This window comes from Pinus tabuliformis, chromosome 4_1, assembly GCF_031772625.1.
Source record: "Pinus tabuliformis cultivar Carrire ecotype Pingquan chromosome 4_1, CPIR1, whole genome shotgun sequence".
Taxonomy (NCBI): Eukaryota; Viridiplantae; Streptophyta; class Pinopsida; order Pinales; family Pinaceae; genus Pinus; species Pinus tabuliformis.
The window spans coordinates 673,150,966-673,161,201 of NC_142303.1; positions in this window are offsets into that span (position 1 = coordinate 673,150,966).

A 10,236-nucleotide genomic window follows, 5' to 3' on the forward strand; every position below is an offset into this window, starting at 1 on the left:
AAGGAAGTTTTCCTAAGAATTTCACTAGGATAAGGGTTAACCTTTGTGTTTTCTCTATATCATCTTCCCCCTTGAAAGGGTCTCCTTATACATGCTTCTCATAGATCCAGGAACCTAATGAATATGGAAAGATGGGTCCAAGAGAAGTTAGGATAAAGGCTTCAATTATTGATTCCATGCTAGGGCATCTTTTTCCTATTTGATTTTATAATTTTGGGGCACCAAATTATATAAGATTTCACCTTTCATCACTCCTTTGCCTAGGAAATATACTGGTGGGAACAATTTCATCATTCAACAATAGCTGGTAGAGTCAAATGCAATTCTTTGATACTAGAGATGGGGAGTGGTGAAGAATGAAATTAAATATATCCAGCGATATGGGAGTGACATCTCAACTCTCAATTGATGTGAGTTAAGAATAGTTCCCTTTCCAACCTAAGGGTGTCAAATAATTTTGTAACAATTGATGACATTCATGTGGAAGAAGCACCAAACTCATTTTCTAAGACCTTGTATTTTCTTAGATTCAAATTAATACTAGATGACTCTACTTAATGGAAACATAGCTAGTTCTTATGCAAGCAATTATTTATTAGTTAATTCTTCTAGATGCAAATGTTTTTCTTGGGTCATAAAAGATAGGTAGTAATACGAGAGTCCCATGATGAATAGAATTTATACTACAAAATTATTATTGTTACATGGAAGATACTACTACCCATAGGATTTGGTGGCCTACTTTATTTGTCAATGTTACATACTTTGCAAACAAATGTCATGTCTACTAGTGTGTAAGATGATTTTCTTGTTAACATGAAACATTATTGCAATACATTATGATTAAGGATCCATTTCAGTGCTGGGAATTGGATATCGTTAGCATATTAATCCATCAACATGATATTTAGGGGATAGGTATATCATCATAACAATAATTTATTTCATTTGATCGGGAAAAAATGCACCAACATGATGTTTCTCAATGGAGACCGTTCTGCAATTCATTTTTTATAATATTGTTAGTAGGTTAGGGTTGTCATGTAACTTCAGTACCAGTAAAGTAAAACTTTATTGGTGTTTTTATGGCTATCATTGTAAAGGAATTCATGATCCATCGCCATAAAAATATTCCATATCATTTGCACATTAACAACATGATAAAATCTTTTCACAAGATTTTAGAAAAAATGTTGACTAACGGGTGCTTAGTGAATTAGGATGATTGGTATGAAACAATGATGAAATTTATATCATACTATATGGATGTGTGAAAACATTGACTAAGAAAATTTTATTCAACTTGGTTAATGGAAAAGAGGTTGTGATGGCACTATAATATTTAGTCTTGAGCTTTTTGGTAGCCATAGCTATGTATATGTGAAGAAAGATAAGTTATACGATGTATTGGATATTGTGGTAAAATAGGAATAACATAAATTTTAAGTACGATATCATTAAAAGGTTGAAAAGTGGCACTAAAAGTTAGTACATGATAGGGATATCTAGAACAAAAATTGAACAATGGGATGTAGTAAATTTAGTAAACATCCAAAAACAATTAAGGATGCATTGGTAAGGAAACTAAATTTTTTTATATATAATTGATGAGGGTGGATTCCAACTTTCTTGATAAGATGAGTAGACAAAAAATATATCTATGAATGACACATGCCTAAATTCCATTGTTTCCCAAACCAATAAAACTACGTTAATTTCTATAGGTGGGGGGAGGTTAGAAATACCATCGTATAACTCTAAAATCAACATTTTCATTTACAAATTTTAGATTTTGTATATTAAATTCATCAATTTAAATTTCATTTTTTGTTGCTTGTTGCTTGTTTCTTTGTAGGTTTAAGACTAAGAAGTAGAACAAATCCATGGTTTTGCAAGCTTCAAAAACTATTCCAGAGAAAAGATACATGGCTTCGATGTTGTTTGGAAGTTGGTATCTGTGGAATGAATGTCATGGGCATCATAGGAATCTCAAAAACTATATATTTAGTGGACCACAAAGAATGGGGTGTGCAAGTATAGCGTAAGTTATCTTGAGGGGAAAGTATTTGTGTTAAGAAGATACATTTGGGAGGTTTTTTGGAAGTCTATGAAAATATTCAAGTCAAGTCACCATTAATTAACTATAGTAGGTAGCATCAAATGATACATTTAATATTTCATAAATGTCACTTGAATTAGTCATATCACATTTGTTTTCTATAAAAATGGTACAAGATGGATGCCTTCTCTTGTATTCATGAGTACATATAGCTAGTATATTTTAGGAATTTAAGTTGATATGCTAGATAGCGTAGGGAAAAAAATTAAGGACGGTGCATGCGTCAAGTGGTGTCATCTTTGGTAAAAATAGTTAAAGAATATACTTTTGGTTTAGTTTTTTATAAGGGTGAATATTGTCTAAATGCACAAAATTGGAGAGATGTAATATTTTCATAGAATACCTTGTACTATTCAAGGATAGAAAAATATTTCATGGAAAACATTCTTATAGGAGATAAGAATTGAGGATAGAGCATGTCATAGAGAATGAAAAATATTGGAAGAAATAAGCAAAGGTTATTTCCACATATTAAAGAGAGTGAAGAAACAAGTTACATGTGTAAGAGTGAGGGAGGCCCATGAAGTAACTTCCAAGGTGGGGGAGGAACTATCAACATATATTGGAGAGGTGCTTCCTAATTTAGATAAGAATTTCAAGGTTTCCTTACAACAAAACAACAATGATCACCAAGGTAATAACACCCTATGATGGGTTGATTAAAATTAGAAGGGTATGCTAGAGTTAGTAGTGGAAGTAAATGTGATATAATAAGAGTTTAAAATTTTGGAAGATGTCACACTGGTGGCTACAAAAAAAAAATCGTGCAAGAAATAGGAATATTTAATCACTAATATCATGGTTGTAGAATATGAAGTGTAGATAGATATATTATATAGGCTACACCTCGAATGCTAGAGTCGATGGGAAAATTTCCTAAATACCAATGACATCTTGGGTGAACCTAAGCATAGACTTTAGCAATGGATTGAGCATTTAAAACAGAAATGTGAGAGTTCTTATGCCAAACCTATTTAGTCAAGCATTGGTGTCAATATAGAAGAAGAATAGAGACTCACACTCAAACAATATATTTTTGAAGATGAAAGGGGTTGAGGCAAATTGATTACCAATCATTTAATTGTCAACTAGGGGGTTTCGTAAAACTTGTGAAGCATGCGTGCCCTGTATATGCTAGAAATTAACTTCCAATTTAGATCAAGCTAACTACGAAACCAAATAACAAAAAATCAAATTCACCTATTCTAATTCAACAATAGATTCAAAAGAATATATAGTACAATGCCTAGAATTGAAATCTTAATCTACCACACTTGCAGGAATTGAGATCTTAATCTATCACACTTACAGGAATTGAAATCGTAATCTATCACACTTGCAGGAATTGAAACGGACACCGCTCTTTTAGAAATGAAATGAAATCTACTCTAAGGGATCATGTGTGCATTATCAAATCAGGATCCTATGAAATGAATAATCAAAACTACATGATATGAAATGAAAGCAAAAACAATCATTCTTAACCTCTCACACAGGAAAATATATAAATGAAATAAATCTTAATCTATGAAAAACAATAAATCTCACACATTATAGGTGGACATCCAAAAGTATGAGGGATGGAAATTTGAGAGGCTCCAAATACAAGCATAACCAAATCAAAGTGAACATCACTCATGAGCATGGTGCCAAATCCAAATTCTATATTCAAAACATGAGCATTTCCCCAACTTTACACATGCCTTTGAAAGGAGGAGGCTCTCCTATTTATACAAAAACATAAGAAACTACCTCATTAATGGAGGTCAATTATTCTCTTCGTAGATCCCTATAAAATCTCATAGAGTTACAACTCAAATAGGTAATGATGAGACACATATCCTCTTTGACCTTTACCTAAATATTCTTCCATATCTTGAAGGGAATTCGAATTTGAGCATTGGAGGCCAGATAAGGGTGCCTTGGAAGCTTCCAAATGACTTACACATGTCATGAAACTCAATCCACTTTTAATTATTAGCAAGTATATGTCATTTTTCTAAGTTTTAACCATTTAATTCACTTATAATACTAGAAATCATTAACTCTTGGAAAATACAAATGGAAGCCATATAATTATGAAAATGGAGGCTAATGAATGGTTATATGGTCATGGGGTTGTGACATGTGAGTGAAATAGTGGCAACAAAGGTGAAAGTGGATGATATATTGTATACATTTTGGAGACTCTACATATCCCCCAACTGACGTTATTGCATGTCGTCATGTAATCTACTGCATTGCTTAATCATGATTTTCTTTAGAATGAGCTTGGCTTATATCAATTGTCCTTAAACTTTGCATTTGAAAATTTCATTTGTTTTCACAAAGTATTCCTTGTCATACATGGTTTGCAAATTTGGTTCTTGTGTGACAACCAAATTTTAATTGGTATTGGTTCTTGTGTATCAATACCTTGTTTCTTTTTGTAGCAACAAGATTCATTGAACATATTTAAGAATGCATATTTAAATCAGCCATATAATATGCTCATCATTTAGACATTTATTTGCAAATCACATAACTTTTGAACCATAATGCATTATAATGATTAGGACAAGTATGTTAGAATGAAATTAAGTGAAATGGAATGAAGTGATATGGATGTCATAATAAATGGATGTCGCCTCCCCCCAAATAAAGGTGTTTACGGTTTTTTTTTCAAATGAGAAAGGAAATATGGTGAAGTATTTTCAAAAAATTATAACTTCAATATTCAAGGAATTCTATGACTAAAAGCTAGAAAATAATATGCCCTTACTTACCTAGGAATGGAAAAACTGTGCATATGTAAAGAAGTTGTAGTTGCTGCTAGATCATGGAATAGAATGTAGAATTTCATTTAATTCTTGGTTGCATAAATGGTGGATGAGGTGGTGAAAGTGGATTCTTTATTTCTGCTGCTAAATCTATTATATCTGCTGCAATGCTAAAATGATATAGTCTTCACCTACTTTAAACCCCGATGGTACTATTCTAGTCATGCGAATAAATGTGTTATTGTCGAGCATGAAGAGAAGTCACTCGATTACCGATCATTGATGAATGTCATTAACCAATGCGAGGAAAACTCACCATTAATGTCAACGAGTGCCAGGGTACCTAAGTACATCTTGCAAAGTGCGAATAGATGCGCTGATGTCGAGCCACTCACAAGATCCAACGATCAAGGGACATTGATGTATTTCCATGATTGTCAGCGAAAGAACTTGTCATTGATGCATACAAGCCTCAAGGTACTAATAAGGACTCTAGCCCTGAACCTAGATAGTGTGCTGATGTTGATACGCCATGACTTGTTAGAAGGGAGGCCTTAATGAATCCCCCATCATCTAACGCAAGTATGGAATAATGATTTTGGAAGGACTATCGATGGAAAATTTGCATTAAGCAATATTTATTTAATGGAAAGGAAAATGACAAGAGGGTAAACAAGTGAACGGAAAGGAAAAGGACAAATGAGCATGTAAGTGAGCTGAATGTCTCTATGAATAGAAATTATGGAAAATGTGAATGGAAAATCTGAAGGAAACATGCGACTCTTTGCAAGGAACATGGTGATGACAATGTTTAGTGAAAAATGCTTTGATAGCTTGTGAGTTTGGAGAGGAAAAATGATGGCATTTATGGATGAAAAAAATGGATTCAATTAGATCATACCTCTTGAAATTGGTTGTAGAAAACCAATCATGCATAATTGGCTTCCTTCAATTCTCTGGTTGTCCTGGAACTTGAAAATAAACATGGCACTAACATTGCATTAAAATGTAAGTGTGTTCAAAGAGAAGTGCTTAATTTATTTTTGATACATACGAAAAATTTGCATAATTAACAAGTTCATGACATGTTTTTCTTTCAAATAGTTAGTCCAATTTCACAATTGTAATAATAAATCCAATTTCTAAAAGAAAACAATTTCCTTAATTTATGTTTGAATCATATCATTTCATAAAGATAAATAAATATTATTTGCAAATGTTTAATGATTCCTGCAAAACAATCTTTGATAAAAAATTCTTCAATCGATATGGCATATAAAGCACCTTCATAGTTCTTCTTCTTTCCTGCATCATGCTTGAAAATATAATCATTAGACAAAACCAATAAATTTGGATCATGATTATATGATTAGAATGCATTGCTGACAAGTAGATCATTGAGTTAAATACAAAGCTTCAAAATTGTGGTTCAACTGCAGAATTATTGTTCAACCACAGAATTGCACAGCTTTTGTAGTTAAAATCCTAAACAAACAATTAAGTACACACAACTATGCATTTTTTTATTGACAAGTAACCAGTCCAATATTCAAATTGATTAATGTCTCTTTGAGAAAAAGTAGAAAATAGAACAATTTATTATTATTATTATTATTATTTCTTTGATAGGTGTGTAAGTGAATCATCTCAAAAGTTCCTCTCTTTTTTTTTCACTTTGCTCCAATCATGAATTGAATTCCACATCAATTTTTTTTTTGGCAATTTTCTTGAAAAATAATAAATTAATGAAATTTTTACAAAACTATAAAAAAAACAAAACATATATAGACATTATACATATAAGAGATATGTATAAACTAAAATATGTGCAAGCCAAAACATAACATATAACATTCACATGTAATTACACTACTAAACACCAGAATATAAAGAAGCATCACCATCAAAATGAATAGAGAGAACTCATCTTAGAAAAATGAAAACCTACAAAAAACCTTGTCAAATTGTCAACCTCCAGTATGATAACTCTATATAGTATGCATAGAGTTCATAGTACAAAACGACAGGGATAAAAGAAATTGACCAAGTCTCCCGAGAGCAACCTCTCCCATATCTGGATTAATATAGATGCCTTCCTCGCTCTGAAAACAAGAATGTAAGAGAATACCTATATAGCAGCAAATGAAGGCAAACAACAACAACAATTCATACATGTGTAGCAGTAAATGAAGGCAAGCAACAACAACAATCCATACCTTTGTAGCAGCAAATGAAAGAAAACAACAACAACAATTATAGACTTATCCAATCCACTTATAAAATAGTATATGGGGTAGAAAGAAGGCCAACACCAGCCAATACATTCACTCCATTAAACATTGTGTGCACAAAGCTACAATGTTTTCCTTGATATTCTATAGCATGTCCAGCCTCTCCATCAATGACCCTTTTATCAAATCCATGTCTATGTAGACACTGGTATATATGTTTTCTTCTCTTCAAGTCCCTCTTTTTCCCATAATGGTCTTCTAGAACCCAAGTGAGCTGCATCATTACCACACTGATAGCAATGGTTTGGTGCACAACAATCTGCTTCCAGAAAACCAATGGCAAACAAATCCCTGTCACTAGTTCTATTAATAACCTATGCTCCTTGGTGTGAAAAAAAAAATGCGTGAAGCTAGGATTTGCAGAAGAAGACCAATGTTGGGCACTATGGAGGGGCAAGAGGGGGGAGTTCCACTCCCTTCTATAGGTAGGCAGTTTCCATTCGCTTCAAGAATCCAGTGGAAGTTGAAACTAGGAGTTTAGGAAAAGGGAAACAGGAAAATAGAAGCTCACAGGAGCAGGAATATAAGCAGGAAGAAGTCAGAAAAGAGAGGAGAATAGAGGGAGACAGTCAAAAATCCGCTCAAATAAATAGAACAAGGCCATGTAAACCTACGGCGACAATCACACCTAGAGTGGTGTTAAGTGATCCAGCGCTACAGGCGCACAGGGAGTACATGGCTAATCATGTTGTGATATGTAAATTCATGGGGTTATGACCTACGAAGAAAGCTTTAAATGCATGGATAAATAATCATTGGAAGCCCAAGGGAGAGATAGATCTACACCTTGGATCCAAGGGTTTCTTCACAGTCGTTTTTACAAACTTAGAGAATAAAGATAGGGTGTTTGAAGGAGGGCCATACTTCTATGCTGCTGTAGGCCTCTATATGCGGCCATGGGTGATGAATTTTGTTCTGGAGCGAGAGACATTCACTTTGGTTACGGTATGAATAAGACTCTATTCCCTACCTCAAGAATATTGGCAACCAGAATCACTAAAAGCCATAGGAAATAAACTAGGGATTTTTTTTAAAATATCAGAGGCCACATGGTGAGGAAAATACACCTCCTGTGCCTGTATTTGTGTAGAAATGGACCTTTCTAGAGCACTACAAGATGAGATAATTCTAGAGGTATATGATGAATATTGGGTGCAGACAGTGGACTAAGAGCATGTTCCTTTCTGATGCCGAAAATGTCATGAACATGGGCACCTCTTCAGGTACTACCCTTAAAAAAAAATCCAGAGTAGTGTTAAAGCCACCTCTGGGAAAGATATGGAAATTTTTACCAAAGTGGGAGGCAAAGTAGAGGAGGGAGAAATTACTAGAATAAATTCAATGAGGAAAAGAAGATTAGTCACAATAGATTCAAGATACTAGAAGAATAAGATGGGAACGATAAAGAGAACCGGGAACTGGAAGATAGCCATGCAGAGAAGGAAAAGGAGGAAATCATGGAGGATAGACCTAAAAATAGCCAACACAAGGAGGATCAGCCAAGCACTATGGAACTTGACAGGGACCAAGAGATGACCCCAAGCGAAGTGGGAACGAAGGATCATGAACTGCAGGATATCCTTGATAGGAAGAACCTCGATCTAGACAAGTTCCTGGAGCAGGGATAAACCAAAGGAGTGGACCTCAAGAGGATTTTAACAAAGTGCAACAACTATTCTTATGGAGAACACAGGAAAAAAGTGTGACGGTTAAAAGAAATCATGATAGACAGGAAAATGGAGAAGTTAAATCAATGGAGGCAACATTGGGACAGACTCCCAAGCACCCAGGCAGAAAAAGAGGAAGAAAAAAACAGAATGAGCTGTTGATAGAATGTAGAAAACTCATGATCAACTCACGTAAGATGAAAGATCTTACAAGTTACTCATTAACAAATCTTTCTTAATGAAGCTTACAACTTGGAATATTAGAGGTCTAGGAAGTAAGAGGAAACAAAGAAATCTCAGCAATAGAATGAAAAATGAAAAACCAGACATGGTATTTATTCAGGAGACAAAATGTTCAATAGACAAAATAAGAGAAATACATAGCAAATGGCTTATTAAGTATGAATATCTAGAAGTTAAAGCAGACAAAGAAGCAGGGGGAATTCTCACACTCTGGAACCCTCTAAAATTTGGAATACTATACGTTGAAGCATCCAGGAACTATCTATCAATGGTCATTCAACCTTTGGGGGACAAGGAAGTTTATTTGATCACTAATTTTTATGGTCCACAGAAGCATGATGACAAACTCAGGCTCCTAGCCTCAATGGAGAAGCTAAGAGAAAAACATCCAGGTATCCCTTAGATTCTGGGAGGAGACTTTAATATGATCAAATCTCTATTGGAAAAAAAGTGTGGGACTAGATCATTAGGTAGAGATTCCATAGCTTTTCAGAATTTCATAAGAAACATGAGGCTACTGGATATAGAGACAAGTAATGGTATCTTCACATGGAATAATAAGAGGGGAGGAGTGGCTCAGGTGGCATCGAAACTGGATAGATTCATTATTTCGAAGGACCTTCTCCTCACAGGCCCTATCTTTTCAGCTTTGATAATAGCTTTTGGAGGCTTAGATAACTGGCTTATTCAACTTGAAGCTTCATTTATAGGAACTCCAAGAAACAAGCCTTTTAGGTTTGAAAACATGTGGCTTACCCATCCGGACTTCTTCAACAACATGGAAAAATGGTGGGCAGAAGACATGCAGGTTCAGGGCACAAAGATGTTCCTTCTACATAAAATATTGAAATACATCAAACACAAGCTTAAATATTGGAATAAGAATGAGTTTGGCAATATCTTCAAAGCCAAAACAACAGTTGAAAGGCAGCGACAGGAAATCAACCAAATCATGATCACAGATGGCTTCACCGAGGAGAGTAAGGGACAAGCGGACCATCTTCAACAGAAATGGGAGGGCTTATGTATGCAAGAGGATATATTCTGGAAACAGAAATCAAGGGTACAATGGTTAAAAGAAGGAGACAGGAATACAAGGTTTTTTCACAAATCCACCATTGAGCATAGGGCTCAAAACAGGATTACGAAAATCAAAG